Source organism: Arvicola amphibius, chromosome 7, assembly GCF_903992535.2.
Source record: "Arvicola amphibius chromosome 7, mArvAmp1.2, whole genome shotgun sequence".
In the NCBI taxonomy this organism is placed as follows: domain Eukaryota; kingdom Metazoa; phylum Chordata; class Mammalia; order Rodentia; family Cricetidae; genus Arvicola; species Arvicola amphibius.
In genome coordinates, this window is record NC_052053.1 from 70,744,754 (window position 1) to 70,764,682 (window position 19,929).

Here is a 19,929-nt window from a genome sequence, read left to right on the forward strand (position 1 = left end):
AGCTCAGGATGAATTATAGGGAAACAGTTCTCTCTTCCCACAATATGGGTCCCAGAGAGCAAACCTGGGTCTCCAGACTTGGTGGCAAGTACCTTTACCTGCTGAGCCATCTGGCCACCTCTATTTTTGTAGTTTAAAAATGTTAATATGTTAGATTCTTCAAGTATTGCTTTCTTTACATTCAAAATTAAGTTTTTTCATTTATTTCTGTTATGCTACTATTCATATCATTTTTTATATAAAAAAGTTAATGTAAAAATCTACTCTCAGGAGAAAGACTGCTTCCAAACTGGAGCACTGTGGGCTGTCGGTGAGATGATTTCCCTACAAAAAGGATGTTACTGCTAGGTCCAAAGGGAAGCAAATATGAAAATAGAAGGGATCTCTGGCAGAACTGAAAGATGCTTCACCTCACAGAAAAAAAACATTTCTGTAAGTATGCGGTGCCATTTTATAATCTGCTCAATTCAAGAACAAGATAAATAGAGCCCTTTAAACTCCTAAACACACCTGACATGCTGGTCAGTTACTTCTATGTGTCTAGTCTGATAACTGTAGTGAATGAATGGATAAACCCATTCAGGGTGATTATCAGACCCTCCCTCACCAACGAGAACATAGATTTTACGTTTTCAGTAACTGTTAAGGTAATTCAACAGGAAAAAAAATTTAAGCCTATTCTTATCCCTATTCTCTTTCCCTCAGAGCCAAAGGGGCTGCGGGACTCTACAGCTTGGCAGAGGGGAGGATCTTGCAGGGCTAGATGGAACTGCAGCTTCAGGCACACCAGGCCAGTGAGCTGCCATGAGTCCTAGCAATCCTGGAACATGGAAGCCACCCGATGGTGTTCTCTGCACTTGCATATACAGGCTACACAAGAGATTCTGCGTGCCTACTTCTCCCCAGGAGTTTCTCAATTGACCCCACTTTGTCTCTCAAGAGAGTTTATTCCCCTTCCCCAGTCAGGCAGTGCTGAGGACTAAGCACACCTCCCTCACCTTCACCTTCTCATTCAAGGAGTGATGCCAGGTGAACTCAGACACCAAGAGCAACGGGGTCCACAAGCAAATACTTCTTGTACTCTGCCTGTCAATAAGTTACTATTTCATAGGGGGTGAGATGGGGATGTGCACACCCTATGGCTGTGCTGACGAACTGGAATAAATAAAGAAATACAGCGGAGAAGATGCCTAGAAGCTTTATATAACATAGACAGGTTCAAAGGCAAAGAAAGTGAAGACACTTTTTGATGTATTTTTCCTAATGATCTTAGATCAAAGGATTTCAAACTTTATTAGTGATTTCTCCCATACTCTTTGAAACCGTATGCATATAAAGTAGTTCTTTTAAGAACTTAGACTATAATCTGGAAATCACTGATAAAGCATACTACAGATGGGATGATGGGGCACACTGTACACCCGGCACTCAGCTGGAGCAGGAGTTTATGACAGACTAGACTATACAGTGGAACTCTATTTTTTTTTTTTTTAAAGATGGGCTGGAGAGACAGCTCAGAGGTTAAGAGCATTGGCTGCTCTTCCAGAGGTTCTGAGTTCAATTCCCAACAACTATACGGTGGCTCATAACCATCTGTAATGAGATCTGGTGCCCTCTTCTGGCATGTAGGTGTACAGGCAGAAGGAATAGGGTATACATAATAAATAAATAATAAATAAAAAAGAAAAACAAAAAGAAAAAGATGCCCCTAAACCTCTAAAAATATAAACACACAGGAGAAAGGGGAAAAATCCTAACAGTCAGGAGATGTGTTCATGAGCTGGAAGTACAGATATCTGTAAAGACGGTCGAGTTAGAGCCTGACTAAATAAATGCCTGATATTCTTTTCCACTCAAAGTCCACCTGGGTCTCTTTATTTTCCAAGATAAGTGGTAAAATCATTTTAAAATTTACCTGGAAAAAATAAAATACAGGAATGAGGACAATTCTGAAGAGACAGGTTGGTGCCACCAACTATAAAGTCACTAGACTATAACACTGTGACCAGGCAGGCACACATGAGAGGAAGAACAGGGACACAAGCAGTGACCAACCCAACAAACACACTCAGGCGACAAATAACCATGTCAGTGGACTGGAGAAGGGCGACAGCTGCTAAGTTATATGCTGGAAAAGTCAACTGAAATCTTTTCTCACACCAGAATAAACCTGGTATGAATTAATAACTAGATAAGCCACATTAATTTTTAAAATTGTTTGATTCTATTTAATATATTTAAATGCAAAAATTATACTTGACATGCAAATTGTTTTCTTTTCCCTGTAGATGAGAATTTATATTAAGAAAAATAAAATGTTTCCCACCTCAAAAAAAAAAAATCACAACTACTCCAACTCCCACAGCTTTCAGACGGTTAGAATCATTCCACAGCTAGAAAAGGATACTTACAAACACCTGACGGAGACTGCTCCAACCTGAAGCTAGTTATTTTGTATGTTTCAGAATAATTAATTTAAAAACAGAAATAACCCCAAACTTCTAGAGATCCCCCCCAAAATATAAAGACATTAATAAAATGTATTAGAAAAACATTAAGCCTTTAGGATTTAAATGATCTAGTTCATGTAAAAAGAATGGTCAGAAAGTATTTTTTATCTCTTAGGTCAACAATATTTTGTTGTTGTTGTTTTTTTTTTTTTTTTGAAACAGGGTTTCTCTGTGTAACAGCCCTAGCTGTCCTGGAACTAGCTCCTGTGGGCCAGGCTGGCCTTGAGCTCACAGAGATATTCCAGCCTCTGCCTCTCAAGTGCTGGAATTAAAATTGTGCGCCACCACCACCTGACTTGACAATAATCTTTTTACATTTATTTATTCTGTCTGTATTTATTTAGTGCACACATGTCACAGCACCAATGTGGAGGTCAGAGAAGCTTAGGGTCAGCTCTCTCTTCCCACTATGTGGGCCCCAGGGGACAGAAGCTGGGCTTGGCAGGGGCACCTCTGCTCACTGAGTCATCCCAGCTGCCCAACTCTAGTGGTACAAATGACAGTACCTGCATATGAGAAGCTCTAACAACAGAGCTATGAACTATGCTCACTGTCTTAGAAAATAAAGTTCAATTCTGGTACCAAGAAGCTTTTCTTAGTAATTTTACTTTAAGAATCAAGTCTAGAAATAAAATAACCATGAATGAAACAGTTCATTCAGAACATATTTTAAAATCATGTTAAAATATGACACCATGGAATTTATTATCTCAGCTGCTTAAAGATTACATTTACCTGTGTGTGTGTGTGTGTGTGTGTGTGTGTGTGTGTGTGTGTGTGTGTGCCCACACACATCATGGCATGCATCAGAGGACCACTTGCAGGAACCAGATCTTTCCTTCTACCTGTGGGTCTTCCCAGGATAGAACTCAGATCATCAGTCTTGGCAGCAAATACCTGTACAGCCCCATCTTAACCATTTTCACATGTACAGTTCAGAGTTCTAGATTCTTCTGGATATGTATCCTGATGTGGAATTGCAGTAGGACCACTCTAAAGTTTACACCGTGCCTCCATACTGTCTTTACAGTGCTGGCACTATTTGATGTACAATATACAACACACATTGTCAGCAATACTGGTTTTTTGTGTATGGTCTCAGTAAAATTTTCACTTGCATCATTAATGATTAGTGATGCTGAGCTTATATCCATGGGTCTATGGGTCATTTGTGTATATTCTTCTGAGAAATGTCAACTTACATCTTTTATATATTTAAATAGAGTTGTTTTGTTGTTGCTCATGTGTAGGAGTTCTTCATGTATGGTCTAGATATTAATCCGTTATTAGGTAGGTGGTTTGCAAATATTTTCCTCTATTCTACAGGTTGCCCATTCTGCTGATTGTGTGTCTCTGCATATACTGAGGTTTTCAATTTTGACATAGTCCAATTTACCTAGTTTTTTATTACACATACTTTTTAACATTGTATCCAAAAAATTCACTGCTAAATCGAGTATCATGAACTCCCCACTCCCAATTCCTTCTAAGGGTTTTTATACTTTTGGTTCACAGATTTAGGATTTTGACCCATTTTGAGTTAATTTCTGTGAGCTAAGGATTCAACTTCTGTCTTTTGCCTGTGGACTTACAGTTTCCAGTACTCACCCCTTTGAACTGGATTTACTCTTGGCTTTCCATTCTAGTCTACCGGCCTAGGGGGGTCATTATGGAAAACCACAATGTAACTGTTGTTTTAAAATCAAGATGTGGGCTGGAGAGATGGTGCAGCTGTTAAAAACACGGGCAGCTTTTCCAGAGGTCCTGAGTTCAATTCCCAGCAACCACATGGTGGCTTATAACTATCCTTTACAAAACGGCCTGCAAGCATGCAGGCAGACAGAACACTGTACACATAATAAAGAAATAAAATAAAAATAAAATCAAGATGCATAAGTCCTCTAATCATTTCCTTCTTTTTCAAGATTTGGGATCTCTTGTTTTTCCCAATAGATTTTTAAGATGAATTTTTCTATTTTCCAATAAAACATCATTCATATTTTGTTAGGCATTGCCTACATTTGTAGGTCACTAGGACAGCATTAACCCCTTAGCCACCTTATTCTTCCAAGCCAAAAGCACAGGCTGCCCCTCACTCAGTGCTGCCTTCTATCTCTGTTTTGAGTGTTTTGGAGTTTTCAATGGAGCAGTGTCTTAAATCTTTAATAAGATTATTCCTGCCAGGTGGAAAGAGTTTCTTAACTCTTTGATAAGCTTATTCCAGCACTCAGGAGGGAGAGGCAGGCGGATCTCTGTGAGTTTGAGGCCAGCCTGGTCTACAAGATCAAGTTCCAGGATAGGCTCCAAAAGCTACAGAGGAACCCTGTCTTGAAAAACCTAAAATAGCCAACCAACCAACTCTTTTGGAGAAAGGGTTTCTCTGTATAACAGTCCTGGCTGTCCTGGAATTCACTTTGTAGACCAGCTTGTCCTCAAACTCACAGAGCTCTGCTTGCCTCTGCCTCCCAAGTGCTGGGATTAAAGGCTACCACCAGCCAGCAAGAAGTTTATTCTTTGAGACTATGACATTTTATTTATGATCCCAAAACACTTACTGTAAACTACTTTAATGTCAAAGGGACTGCTATAGGTTGTTTAAGTTTACACAGCCATCAAATATATATGTATGTATGTATGTATGTATGTATGTATGTATGTATAAAAATTAGAAATGAGTGGAAAGGGCAATACAACAATTTCTCAGTGTCATGGAGGTCACTAATGGGTGACAGTTACACAGGGCTGCTCTTTTAGACTAAGACGTCTCTGTTTTCAGCACTGCTAAAGCAGTCACATCAGCTGCTGCAGAGGGGCTGCAGAGAGGACACCTGGGAAGAGGGAAGCTTCAGTGGCCCAGGAGGCTTCTTGTCTGGAAATGGAGCAACACATGCCCCAACCTGTCATAGAGAGGCCAAAATTCATAATGACTCTGCTACCCTTGCTGAGTTCAAACCCAAAGTGCAGAACCCTGGCAGGATGCCACTAAGCCCAGTCCCAACAAGGTCAAATGCAAGCAGCTGCAGCCATTGTTCCTCTCAGAACACATCTGTCCATCATCTGTAAACCAGGAAGACCCCTTGGCTGACACAGCAGAGCCACTTACAAGACTTACAAAGCCACTTAGGAGACTAAGCCTGGGGCAACCACAGGGCTTGACCAACCTGGAGGCATGGGTCTCTCTCCCAAGCTAGTGTCTGGAGGGTGCTCTCGTCAGTGTCCTGCAAGAACATGTCAACAGGCAATAGAGAGCCCCTGGCTACACTTGGTTTTATGTCTCTTCCTGGCAGTGCAAAACTAAGAGGGGCATGCTTCCGAACCGTATCAAGCACAACACTGCCCCGGCCATGAAGCAGACCCCTCTACTGCACAACACTGCCCCAGCCATGAAGCAGACCCCCTCTACTGCACAATACTGCCCCGGCCATGAAGCAGACCCCTCTACCGCTGGCAGATGCAGAGGTGTGCACCTTCCAGTCGCCATGTGTCTCCAGCGCTAGTGCCTTCTACACTGCTTCTCAAATTTTCCAGGCCTCCTAGGCTACGGCTGCACTGTGAAGGGCTGGAACTAATGCCAAGATGGTGGCTGTTAGCTCAGCACAGCAGGCCTCCTACAGGAAAAGTAGCCAGTGGAGCTGTATGTGGCTTTCTGTGTAGATTCTGGGTATAGAATCTTTGTACTACATGAAAGACCTGAAAAGACCTTAGGTGCTGTAGAAAGTCTTACAGCTAGTGGCAACCCGCCCACTGGGGCGTGGCCTCTTGTACTATATATGCTGATGCAGAGCATGCGTCTGGCCTTCCCTCCCCTCCCCCCCTTCTGTTCTGTTCTGGTTCTCCGTTCCAGCAGAGGATTCTGATTTGTGACTGTACCCCTAAATAAATAACCATCTATTTCTCAATTCTGAGCTAGTGTGGGATTTCTTTTAAGTGACCTTTTAAGGCTGTATTCCTTAGTTTTTCTGACAATGTTTTATTCTCTATTTTTAAAAAACAAAACAATTAAAAAAAACCCTGCCTATAAATACATCCCACTGATTTTATTTTTTGGTAATATTTCTGAAAGAAACTTTCAAATCTTGATTTCTAAAGTTAGTCAAAGGTTTTCTTTTTCTTTCTCAACCACTCCAATCTGGCATTTTAACCTAGAAGTCTGTGGCATTGGAATGGCAGTGTGCTGGCATCAGGCAGGCTAGTGCCATTTTTTTTAAAAACTCCTGGGAACTGTGTGAGGATGGCTACTGTGGGTCTTGTTGGGTAAGAAGCCTATAACCTAAAAACTCTGGCTTCACTTGTAGTTCAAAATAGACTTTCCTTAGACAGGTTAAAGCTCTTAGTATGCAGCTCTGCCAAGGCTGCCAGGGAAGTGCTTTGCCAGCACCAAGGACAAAGGGACATGCTCTGGTGGCCCTGTTGATTTGAGCAAGTCTCCAGTGACTGAAAAGGGCCAGGAGAACTTATGTCTGGGAAGGGAAGTAAAGCTTGCCTACTTCAGCTCCTACGTACAGATCTGGCTTACTTTAAATTCCCTTTTTAAACAAAAAGATTTATTTATTCATTGTATTTTATGTATACATACAAGTGTTCTGTCTTCACGCACACCAGAAAAATGAATCTAATCCCATTACAGACAATTGTGAGCCACCATGTGATTGCTGGGAATTGAACTCAGGACTTCTGGAAAAGCAATTAAGTGCTCTTAACCACTGAGCCATCTCCCCAGCCCTCACTTGAATGCCTCTCAGACCAGGGCAGGTGTCCACATCTTTCTTTGCTCTGAGAATACAGGAAACCATGCACTATATAGAAAGTATCCAAGCATCTCAGAATTCCTATACTAATTATTTTGTGTAGTCTGCCTCCATCCTTGCCAGTCCTATAGCAGATCAGCTAAGCAACTGATCTCATTTTCAAGAAGGATCCCAAGGCAGAAGGAGGAGAAGGAAGCCATGAGACTGATGGTACCTGGGCATCCTGGGCATCCTGAAAGGTGACATCACGCAGTCTCCCTGAATGCTAAAGGGATGGGGGAAGGACAGGCCAGAGCTACAAGAGCTCTTCCCTACAGCAAATCCACCATGAGTTTCCTAAATCTGTACTGACAGGCCCCGCCCTCATGGACACTGGGGACAATGGCCAGCATATGGTGAAGGGTAGCATGTTTGAACACTTTCTTCCTCAGCTGTCCAGAGAGGGAAGTACCCAGAACATGCAATGCAAAACATCATTTAGCCTTAGGAAGGAGGAAGGCTCTGGTAAGCCTTCAGGGCTCCTGCTAAGTGAAGTGAGCCAGATGGAGAACAGATACAGGAGGTCTCTGCATATATGACACTCCTGCAGCCATCAAACTCCAGAGACGGAGCAGAGTGGAGACTACTACAGAGGGGAATCTACTGCAGGGAAAGCTTCTGCAAGGGTGATGAGAGTCTGGGAAGATAGTAGGGATGGAGAGTTGGGAAAGCACTGCATGCTGCTGACTGCACCTGTGCTGTGGGGGGTCACATGATGAGCATGCTATGTACACTCTGCCACAGTTTTAAGATGAAGGTAAGGTCTGAGTTAGGGAAGCTCAGGAGACATTGGGCAGTAGAAATGGTGGGTCATGATCTACCTCTAGGGGAGGCAGGCCACAGTGGGAACCAGGCCTTTAGCTGGAAAGAGTGAACAGAAGGTGGATGCCACACACACACACACACACACACACACACACACTGCACACATGCATGCAGACACACACAATGCACACATGCATGTTTGATAAAGATCTGAATTTAAAGGGTTTAAAGAAATCTAGGTGAATGGTGAAGAAGGCTTAAGCAAAACAAATGAAATGTGAGGTGGTGTGGGTAGTTAGAAATCTGGGGTGTCACCTGGAAAGGCTGAGTAGCTCAAGGGAGAGATGTGGGGAGGAAGGCAGCCTGCAGAATGCAGGGGGGCTGACTGCAGGCTCAAATGTCTGTCAAGCTGCTGGCTATTACTTATGGCATGGCCAGGAGTCACCTGTGGTCACCTCTCTGCCCACTGGTTCCTATGCTCTAACCCCACAGGTAGTTAAGAATTTGCTGTGTTCTGGCACCTGCCCACCAGGGCACATAGGTCATCAAGAGAAGACACGGCACCAAAGCAGTGAGAAAATGAAGAACTGGAGCATTAGAGAAGACTCGTGAGTTTAGGGTTCCCTGCAAGAGGCCAACCCCTGGAAACATAAGCAGAAGACACTTCTAAGCAGTGAGAACATGCACTTCTACAGAAATACTTTCAACTATATTAGAATGAAGGTGGAGTGCTGAGCTTTCACAAGGGAAGGCAGCGTTTACTGCCATTCAACAGCCAGTCTGAGGAGTTCTGGAATGGAAGGGCTCTTTTCACAAAGATCCAATACTCAGCGACTCACCTACAGCTCACTGAAGGTCCACACTAACCTCCTTCTGGCTTTGTTTTTAATCTTGTTGACACTGTTTTGAGACAGGGTCTCACTATGACACTCACTGGCCTCCAACTCTGCCTGCCTCTCCCTCCTGACTTTTGGGACTAGAAGGTGTGTACCATCATACCTGGTTGACCTTTGGTTTTTAAAACACAGAAAACAGACTCAAGAAACAAGCCATGAATAACTTACTGCCCTCATAAGTCACTTAAAACAACAACAACAAACGTGTGTCTCGTTACATTTAGCACTTCTACCTTCCAGACCCAAAAATGCCAAATGAAGGGACTGACTCAGACTAATCTTTCAATGAGTAGGTCTGAGGACTGTAATCAACCTCTTAGATTAAAATGCAAAATACTCTTTCGCTCAGCAAATGACTGAAGCTTTTATATTACCCAGTGGTGAACAAGCACTATGGGACAGGCATCTCACACACACACACTGGAAGTTTTGTGGACAAAATCTGTAATGGGTTTTTGGCCATCTTCTGAAATACTACTTCTCTTTGAATTCAGCTTAAGGAATGAGCATGAACAATGACAACAACACTTTATAAACAAGTTGTTTAAGAACCCACAGGATGGAGTAACAGGTGACACCGAGAGCTGTGCCTTCCATTCCCACTAATGCTGGAACAAGGCAAGCACGGTGTCCCACATTCACCACCATCGTGGATCATTTAATGACACCGAGAAAAGACACAGGGCAGTGTAAGCATTAAACAAAGAGGGGGGGGGGTTCCGTATGTGTATTAGAGAGTTAACTAGACACCCAGACATTCCAAACAACCTAAAAAGACACTGTACAGAGTAAGGAAAGCCAGAAGAGGAGTGTGATATGAAAGCACGAATCAAAAAGCAATAGCTTCTGTAGAAGCAACGACTGTCTCTAAGACATGGAAGAGTAGGCCCGGCTTACACCACCAACAGTAGCCAACCGTCTGGGCCATCAACACACAAGAAGTGTGCCCGACCTCATGAGGGGAACCAAACCATCCCTGAAGGAGACGAACATGGTCTCAGAAAGCACGAAGGCATGGCATACACCTAAATAAGAGACTGTTAAGCACCCTACAAAGCCAACCCTCTCAAGGATACTTCCTCCCACTTCCTTCCATGTGGTGCTAAGATGGAATCCAGGGTCTTACCAAGTACCTCAACACTGAGTTGTACCTGAAACTCCATCCAACAGATATTTAAAATTTTAGTGGGATCCCAGTTCAAATGTCAAAAGTTCTTTCTACAATAAGATGAATCAATTCAAATTCTAGTCTATAATACTGTCAGTATTACTGATGCTGCAGTTGTTTTAGTAGAGAGCACAGTCACATTTATATTAAGGTGAGAAATCAAGATTTTTCCATTAATAAGGATAAAACTGAGGGCCGGGTGGTGGCGGCACATGTCTTTAATCCCAGTACTTGGGAGGCAGAGGGCTCTGAGAGTTCGAGGCCAGCCTGGTCTACAGAGTTAGTTCTAGGATAACCTAGACTACACAAAGAAACCCTGTCTCAAGAACAAAACAAAACAGAGAAAACTGAAAATCCTAGAAAACAAAACATTATATTATAAAATTTAAATAGAAAATATTAAGTGAATGTATTATTTAAAATAATATATACTTGACTTCCCTTTAACTTAAAAGTACTGTGTCCCAGTAACAACGAGCACCCCTCCCCAATCACGCACGCGGATTCTGACCTTCAATAGCGTTCTCTACTGAAAGGAACCAGGACACTGAAAAACAGCTATGGCCAGGCTTGAGACAAGAAGGTATATAATGAGCCTGGGAGGCATCTCGCCATAACAGAAACTAAGGCATCAAAAGTAAGGGGCTGGAGATGCTCAGTGGGTACAGTGCCTGCCATGCAAGTATGAAGGACTGAGTTCAAATCACCAGGACATGTAAAAATGTAATTCCAGTGGTGCTATGGAGACACGGGAGGCAGAGACAGAGAGCCCTTGGGTCACTGTATTATCAAACAAAAGACCCTGCTTCAAACAAGGTGGAAGGTGAAGGCTGATAGCTGAAGTTGCCTATGACCTCCATACATGTGCCATGATGCACACCAATGTACATATGCATACAAACACACATCTCACATACACACATGTGCACAAACACACAAATAAAAGTAAGTGAAGACATGTCCCAAGATACACAGGGTGGGCTGGAGAGACAGCTCAGAGGTTAAGGGCACTTGCTGCTCTTGCAGAGGATCTGAGTTTGATTCCTAGTACCTACATGGTGGCTCACAACCACCTGTAATTCTGGTTTCAGGAGATCTAATGCCTTCTCCTGACATCCATAGTCACCAGTCACAGACATGGTGCACATGTCTGTGCACCAATTCATGAAGCACATCATTCATACACATAAAATAAGTGACAGTAAACAAGAGGAAATTTTAAAGAGGCATACCAAGGGTTGAAATCATGCATTTTAACATTAAAAAAGCTAAAAAAAAATCAGATTCCACTGAATTCAAAGATAATAAAATAGCCACATTGATACTCATCAAAAGGTCAGAGGGAAATTGCTAACCCAAAGACAGAATAAAGCTTATTCTAGTTTTCACACATCCAGTTGGTAGGAAAAAGAATGTCTGTTAGCTGGCTCCACTACTGACTCTGAAGGGTTAGCAAGGCCTGAGCTAACAGCCTTGTACAGCTGATGGGGACTCACGCACAGGACACTAGATGTACCTCACAAATTATCCCTAGTGCTTTCTGCACTGCACAGGGGGGCGACTGCACGGCAGAGACCACTCAGCCGGCACCTTTGCTGGGGGTGCGGCCTGTCCTCACTTCTGCTTGGCTGCCACAGATGATGTGTCTCCCACAGTGAGGATGCCACCACCCGAGCTACACAGCGTCACTTGTGATGTACTCCAGCCAACACAGGCTCCATTTAGAGTAACTACAGGGGTGAGCAGGGCACTGGGTGGAGCAGCTAGCTTGGCTGACTATTTAGTAGTCAAGGGTCATGATTTAGGGAACTCCCAGACTGCAAGCACTTGGCAAAAAGTTTCTGGTTAAAGAAAAAAAAAAAAAAAACCACAAACCTCTGCTGAAGGGTTTTCATTCTAGACTTCAATTTATTTAAAATATTGAGTATGACGATTAGCACATCATAAAAAATAATGAGGCACACAGGAACAGGACATTCTGAGCAAGATGCCACAATCGCCAGTGTTGGTCTTTTCTGACATAGTCTGGAAAACACCAGTGTTTGTTCTGTTTAAAGAAATGACAAGCTTGATAGCACATGCAAGAGGGTAGCAGAATATTTTAAAATTATAAGACATTTCTTTTGGGTATGTGTGTACCTGTGTGTGTGCAATATATGCCCATGTGTACATGTGTTTGCAGTGTATGAATGTATGTACATATGCCCACACTATGCATGTGTGTACATGTGTGTATATGTGCTCTATATGCTCTCTGCTTTAGTTCCTCAACACAGAGAATATCTTTGAACCTAGAACTTTCTGTTTTCCACCCTGGTAGGTGGCCAGCTGCCCTGGTGATTCTGTCATATCCTTGACTGCTCCCAACCCTGAGCCTGGAAGCTGATCTTACGGAAAGGCATAATTATACCCAGCATTTTACATCTGAACTTGGGTCTCCATACTTGTATATCCTGCACTCTTAGCAACCAAGCCATCACTCCGGCCTACAAGGCAAATTAAAAAAAAATTTTAAAAATCAACTAGAAATTCCAGAAATGAAAAAAAAATACATATGAAATGAAAAGGTCCATAGGAGGACTGCAGATAGAGACAAATCAATGAGACAACAGAGAACAAATATTCAGAAACTTATCACAAAGAAACAGAATGATTCTGTGCCTACTAATGACAACAATGGGAATTAAGGGTGCATTTTATATTTAATTTTTATAACAGTGATGACTGTGTTTTATGATAAGATAAAAGACTCATAAGTCGGCGGTGGTGATGCACGCCTTTAATCCCAGCTCTCGGGAGGCAGAGGCAAGCAGATCCCTGTGAGTTTGAGACCAGCCTGGTCTGCAAGAGCTAGTTCCAGGACAGGGTCCAAAGCTACAGTGAAGCCCTGTCTGGGGGTGGGGAGGGGGGAGAAATAAAGGACTCATATCCAGACACAAAAAGCATTTTACATTTCAATAAGATCAAGTTAAAGACATCTAGAATGGCTGGGCACGGGGGGGGGGGGGGGGGGGGGAAGGCTGGGTGGTGCACGCCTTTAATCCCATCTCTTAGGAGGCTGAACAAGCAGATCTCTGTGAATCTGAGGTCAGCTTAGTCTACATAGTGAACTCCAGGCCAGGCAGGGCTATGTAGTGGGACCCTGTCTCAGAAGGACAACATTGCTGGGTCTCAGATTCTTGTATGCACAACACATGGTCTTTTACACATGGCTCTTCACTTGGTGTAATGCTTGTTGAGGCTTTGTTTCTTTTTAATGCTGAGTAATATTCTTTTAGATGGCTAATACCGTGTTTTATTTTTCCATTCAGCAGTGAATAGTGATTTGAGTTGCTTTTTAGCTGTCATGAATAATGTTTCTGTGACCACCCATGTAAGTCTACATGAACATATATTCTCATTTCTTTTGTGTAGATAGAGTGGGTTACAGATTTGTATGTTAAGTTTCTGTTTAGCTTTAGAAGAAATGGCCAGAGTGTTCTCCAGAAAGGACATACCACTTTATATTCCCACGGGATGTGCATTGGGGATGTCCTCATTTTCACCGCTGTTGGGATGAACCACCGTGCCCAACAGCGCTATTCTTCAGAATGATGAACTCAAGTCTCCAAGAAAAGCAAAAAACTGAGGGAATGCATTACCATTAGACATCTGGTTTCAGAACTCCTACATTGGGGAACATTAAGATAGCCACAATAATGAAAACAAAATGCTTAAATTGCCAGGCAATGGTGGTGCATGCCTTTAATCCCAGCACCCAGGAAGCAAAGGCAGGTGGATCCCTGTGAGTTCAAGGCCAGCCTGGTCTACAGAGCAAGTTCCAGGACAGCCAAAGTTACACAGAGAAACCCTGTCTTGAAAAACAAAACAAGAACAAAAAATGACTAAGTCAAATTCACTAGAAGAGCAGTTATTAAAGTATCAGTACTAAAAAGAAAAACACCAAAACATGAACAGTAAGAGATATAGAAAAAACAATGTTATGCAACCAGCTGATTAGCAGAAAGCCAAGACTGTGTTCCTACCTAACAATAATAACCTTGAATGACAATGGATTAGATTCTGCAATTATCAAAAGACATTTTAAAAAGACAAGACCAACCTACATGGTATCACCAAGAAACACACTTGCACAGGTGAAAGCAAACAGACGGAAATTCAAGGACCAGAAAACTAGATCTACACCGAAAGAGGCCAAATCATCAGGAGCTGCTACACTTACACCAGATAAAATAGAAGTGAGGTAAGAAAAGTTCTAAAAAGAGATTTAAAACATCATTATGTTATGGTGGGGGATAACTTCAATAAGAGTACATAATAATTAGACATGTTCTACATGTATGTTCTACAGCAGAATACACAAAGGCACACAGTGGCTTGATAGATCTGTAGGGACAGGTTATATTCATAATACAGTAACACTGGAGGACTTTTAACAACCCAATTTCATCCATGAATAAATGAACAAAATACAAAAAGTCACCAACAAACTTTTCTTTTGGATTTTCAAGACAGGGTTTCCTTGTGTAGTCTTGGCTGTCCTGAAACTCTCTCTGTAAAACAGGCTGACTTTGAACTCAGAGATCCACCTCATTCTGCCTCCTAAGTGCTGAGATTAAAGGCATGCGCTGCCACCACCTGGCTAAAGCTTTTTTAAAAACACTTAAAATGGGGGTTGGTGAGATGGCTCAGTGGCTAAGAACACTTGTTGGTCTTGCAGAAGACCCAGGTTTGGTTCCCAGGACCCACATGGTAGGTCACAACACCTGTAACATCTGTTTCAGAGGATTCAACACTCTCTTCTGGCCTTCCCAGATATGATATACCTAGATACATGCCTGGTGCTTGTGGAAGTAAGAAGAGGGCACTGGATCCCATGGTGGTCTGAATGAAAATGGCCCCCACAGGCTCATAGGAAATTAGGCTATTTGAAAGGATTAGGAGGTGTGGCCTTGTTGGAGGAAGGGCGTCACTGGGGGTGGGCTTTGAGGTTTCAAAGGCACAAGCCAGGCCCAGAATCTCATTCCTCTCTTCCTGCCCATGGATCTAGATATAGAACTCTCGACTCCTTCACCAGCACCATGTCTGCCTGCATGCTACCATGCTTCCCGCCATGCTGACTATGGACTAACCTCTGAAACTGTAAGCCAGCTCCAATTGAATGCTTTCCTTTATAAGAGCTGCTATAGTTTTCAGTGGTGATGGTGCACGCCTTTAATCCCAGCACTTGGGAGGCAGAGGCAGGTGGATCTCAGTGAGTCTAAGGCCAGCCTGGGCTACAATAGAGTTCCAGGACAGCCAAGACTGTTACACAGAGACATTCTGCCTTGGAAAAAAAAGAGCCATGGTGTCTCTTCACAGCAACAGCCATAGATCAATGATTAAGACAGAGTTCCTGAAACTGTCATGTCAGAGCTGGGGCATGAACCTGGATCCTTTGGAAGAGCAGTCAGTGTTTTTTACTGGCACTTCCTGAGACACCTCTCCAGTCTCTATATAGGAAAGTTTAAAGGTTCCACTAGTAAATACCTACTAAAACTGATAAATGAAAAAGATTGATATAAGAATCTAGTAATGGCGCTGGAGAGATGGCTCAGTGGTTAAGAGCATTGACTGCTCTTCCAGAGGTCCTGAGTTCAATTCCCAGCAACCATATGGTGGCTCACAACCACCTGTAATAAGATCTGGTGCCAACTTCTATCTACAGGGATAAATAAAGACAGAATATTGTATACATAATAAATAAATAAATTTAAAAAAAAGAATCTAGTAATATTGCCAAACACAAAATCAACATAAAAAACGAGTATAAGGCAGGCCTGGCACTACAAACTGTAATCTCAGCTATGCAGGAGGCCGAGGCAGGACACTAAAGATTCAGAGCCTGTTTAGACTGCAAGGTAAGTTTAAGGATAGCCTGGCCAAATTAGTGAATTTATATTGCAAAATAATAAAGAAAAAATAAGGTTGGGGATATAGCTCAGTGGCAGAGCACTTTCCTGCGATGCATAAAGTCCTTGGTTCAATCAATGATACAGTAAAAGAAAAATCAGTGTAAGCTGGTGTGATGGCACATACTTGTAGACCCAACTACTCAGGAGACATCACTTGGGCTCACAAATTCCAACCTGGGGAATACATTGAGACTACCTCAAAAACAGAAGCAAGCAATGGGACAAAAATTCTAGGGTAATTTCTACGTACTGACAACAAATCTGCAGGAAACTAAAGAAAACCCCATCCATAACAGATATAAACAATAAAGGATTTAGGCATAAACTACACCAGGAAGGTGACACAGTGAAGAAGCAGTGACAAGACAAACTGGAAGACACACCCCACGATGGAAGACCATGACCCCATGTCCCCCCCATGACCCCATGTCCATGGACTGGCTAAATGAACATTATTACACAAAAGCCTATACTAGCTAAGGTAGTCTGACCAATTCAATATAACTCTTATCAAAATACTAAATGACATTCTTCACAGAAATAGAAATAGAAAAACAAGCATAAAATCTGCACAGAACCATAAAATAGCCTTGTGGTGCTGGGGACAATCGGAGGGCTCTGTAGTCTCGATAGCACTCCACCCCTGAACTGTGCTCTTACACCACCCCAGCAACGGTGAGCAAAAAGAACAAAACGGGAAGAGTCAAAGAACCCCATTTCAAATATATACTCGAAAGCCGTACCACAGCACTGGTGTAAAACTGATACACAGACTGATAAGACTGAACTGAAAACCTATCAGTCAGTCCACAGACACCGTCAACTGAAAAATAAGCCATGGGAAAGGATAGTCTGCTAGCTAAATGGTGCCAGCAAGATGGACAGCCACACGTAGAAGCATGAGACTAGACTCCTGTCTCTTCTCATATATAAAAATTAACTTGAAATGGATCAAAGATCTAAATCTAGGTTCTGAAACCAGGAAACTACTAGAGAAGTAGAATGCTGTGTGGGTGTCATTCTCATTATTGATTCCCCAGGAGTACAAATAATCAAAGAAGTAGACAAATGGAAGCATAGCAAAGCAGGAAGCTTGAGGAAGTACACAGACAACTTTTAGATAGAACAGGTGCACTAACAAGTCATCCGACGGGACAGAATCCAGACATACATGGAACTTCACTGATAATCTCCCTCCCTAGCTCATTCAAGTGAGCGAATGATCCAAATCTAGGGAGTATGAATCAAACCACACACGGAGGTACCATTCCTCCCTGGCTGGTTGTTCAAGGAAAAAGTCCAACAAATGCTGACAAAGATGTGAAAGACGGTTAGGAATGTCAATTAGCACAGCCACTGTGGAGCTGCCCAGCAAAGCCCATTCCATGATATATCCAAAGGAGCCATGCACATGCCCATGCTCACTGCAGCACGGTTTCAGCAGCCAAGACAGGGATAATCTTTTTGTACACTGAGAAGATGCGTCTCTTGCCAAGGCACCTTCTGAATGGTTTAGTGAAAAGATGAATGGCAGGAGGTGATAGGCAGGACTTGTGGGCAGAGACAGGAACTTTGGAAAGGAGTCAGAGAGACAGGGATTCACCAGTGAGAAGTGGAGGAAGTTGGATTTATGGTATGAAGGAGAGATAATGAGCCATGTGGCAGAACATAGATTAATATAAACAGGTTAATTTAAATTATAAGAGCTAGTTGGGAACAAGCCTGAGCTAAGGCCAAGCTTTCATAATTAATAAAGCCTCGGGAGCTGGTGGGCCAAAGAAAGTTCAACTCCAGGTATCAACTGTGGTAGCCACTGAAAAAGAATGAACATTGGCAACATGGCACACACACCAAAAGGAGTCTTTATTAGTGACCCATAAAAAAATTAAATTCATTTGTGACAACACAAGGACATTGAGTAAAATACACCAGGGATAGAAAGACAAAGGCTGCATGTTCCAGTCTACTGAGAATGACAAAGTGATGCAAAAACAGCTGATCTCACAGAGCCTGAGGGAAACAGGCAGTCACTAGAGGACAGAGGTGGATAATAGGTGCCAATAGTTAGTTAGGTAAGAGCTACGTTCCAGTAGTAGTTTCTTAGGATGACTAGTTTTCACAATTTATTATATATTTCAAAATACCTACAAAGAAGAAATGACACAGGCTTAAGGAGATGGAACACTAATTGCCTTGGTTGGGTTGTTACACATTGTATAGGTATATCAAATTATCGTAAAATGAAGCAAAATACTCTTACTCCTTGAAAGGGGCTAAGGCTGACTTATCTCTTTAGAAACTGGCAAATAAAAGGATCAATCACTTTGAAAAAAATCCACATGGAACTGGAGAGATGGCTTAGTGGTCAAGGCACCGCTGCTCTTCCAGAGGTCCCGAGTCAGACTCCCAGCAACTGCACAGGCACTCATAAAACACCTGTAGGTACAGTCCCAGGGACTCTGGTGCCCCCTCCTGGCCTCCTCAGCTACTACATACAAGTGGTGCACACAAAACACCCATACAAAATAAGACGGGGTTGACAAAAAAAGACCACATATGACTTCAAATATAGAGACAGAAAGCAGAGCAGCAGCTACCTGTAGACAGGGAGGGGTAGGAGCTGAGAGAAACTGAGTGTGGAATGGCTGCACACCTGTACACTTTTATTAAAGAATTAAAACTTCTACTTATGATAGATGACCTCAGGGTATGTGAACTGTGTCCCAATGAAACTCTAAAAAAAGAGGGGGACTCTAACCTGAAGTTAAAATAACAACCCAAGAGTAGAGCTAAAGTTATTCTCAGAAGAGCACATGGCTTTATATTGTTAGAAAACTAAAAATGAGAGAACTCAGTAGTTGACTTAGTAAACAAAAGGATAAGAAATAGGATAATTAGAATAATGGTGGGGGTGAGGGAGTACTGAACAGAAAGAGAAGAAGGGAACATAATCACCACAGATATGGAAGAGAGGAAAAGATCCACGCAGAACCCCACATAGCTGTTACAGAGTGACACTGCATGGACCCACGACGAGAGGAAGACACAGAGTATCACAGAGTGCTTCGTCCAGCTGAGCCTACTTCATGAGCACACGGGTCAGCCACATTTGACTATTTCTGAAACCCAGACACATCCGTCCTTGTTATGATGGCAGGAGAGTGGAACACGGAAACCCGAGGGCTGCCTTTGGGAAAGACCCCGGAGTTCTTGAGCCAGTACATCTCGGGTCTAAGGAGAAAAGGTGGAGACAGAGGTGGAAAACAACAGGCAGAGACAGAGCAGTGGGCCAAGAGGTGCCTTGCACAGCACAGAGACTCCCTGAAACATGTAAAGCTTCTAAGATAGAAATCACAGTCCAGCCTATGCTGAGTCCTTCCTGGGCTCTGACCTGCGTGTGAACATGCTCTGATGACAGCGAGCACTAGGGACCAGCTGTGCCTTAAAGCAAGGCTCAACACAGTTATTCTGAGCTTTTCTTAACCCAGATGCCACATCTCTCTGATTCTACTGAGGCAATGCACGGAGGAGTCACACATCAGTCACTCACTGTCTCACCACCCAGACACTGAGATCCAAAGAGCAAGATGCCCCTCAGAACAGGCCCTGTGTCCAGAGGTGGTCCAATTACCTGCTAGCAAATGGAGGGAAAGCCTTTACCTTCCCCGCCCCCAGGCACATCCGCATGGAGCTCTGGGAATACAGCTCTAAAGGTCAACTTCCTGCTCTCCACATACTCAGTCAAGATTAATTATAAAAAGATGTATCATTACAATTTTCAGGTATGACAAACATCTAATAGCTACTTCACATAGTGGTCTTAGATCTCAGAGCATGTAAAGAGCATCA

At 42.8% G+C, this 19,929-nt stretch overlaps 1 protein-coding gene across 4 annotated transcripts in view; it reads right to left on the reverse strand.

Annotated features, from left to right (window-relative positions):
- The window catches only part of Ppp2r5c (protein phosphatase 2 regulatory subunit B'gamma), a 127,676-nt gene that overhangs the window by 82,676 nt on the left and 25,071 nt on the right, over positions 1-19,929 (reverse strand). The window lies entirely within an intron of this gene.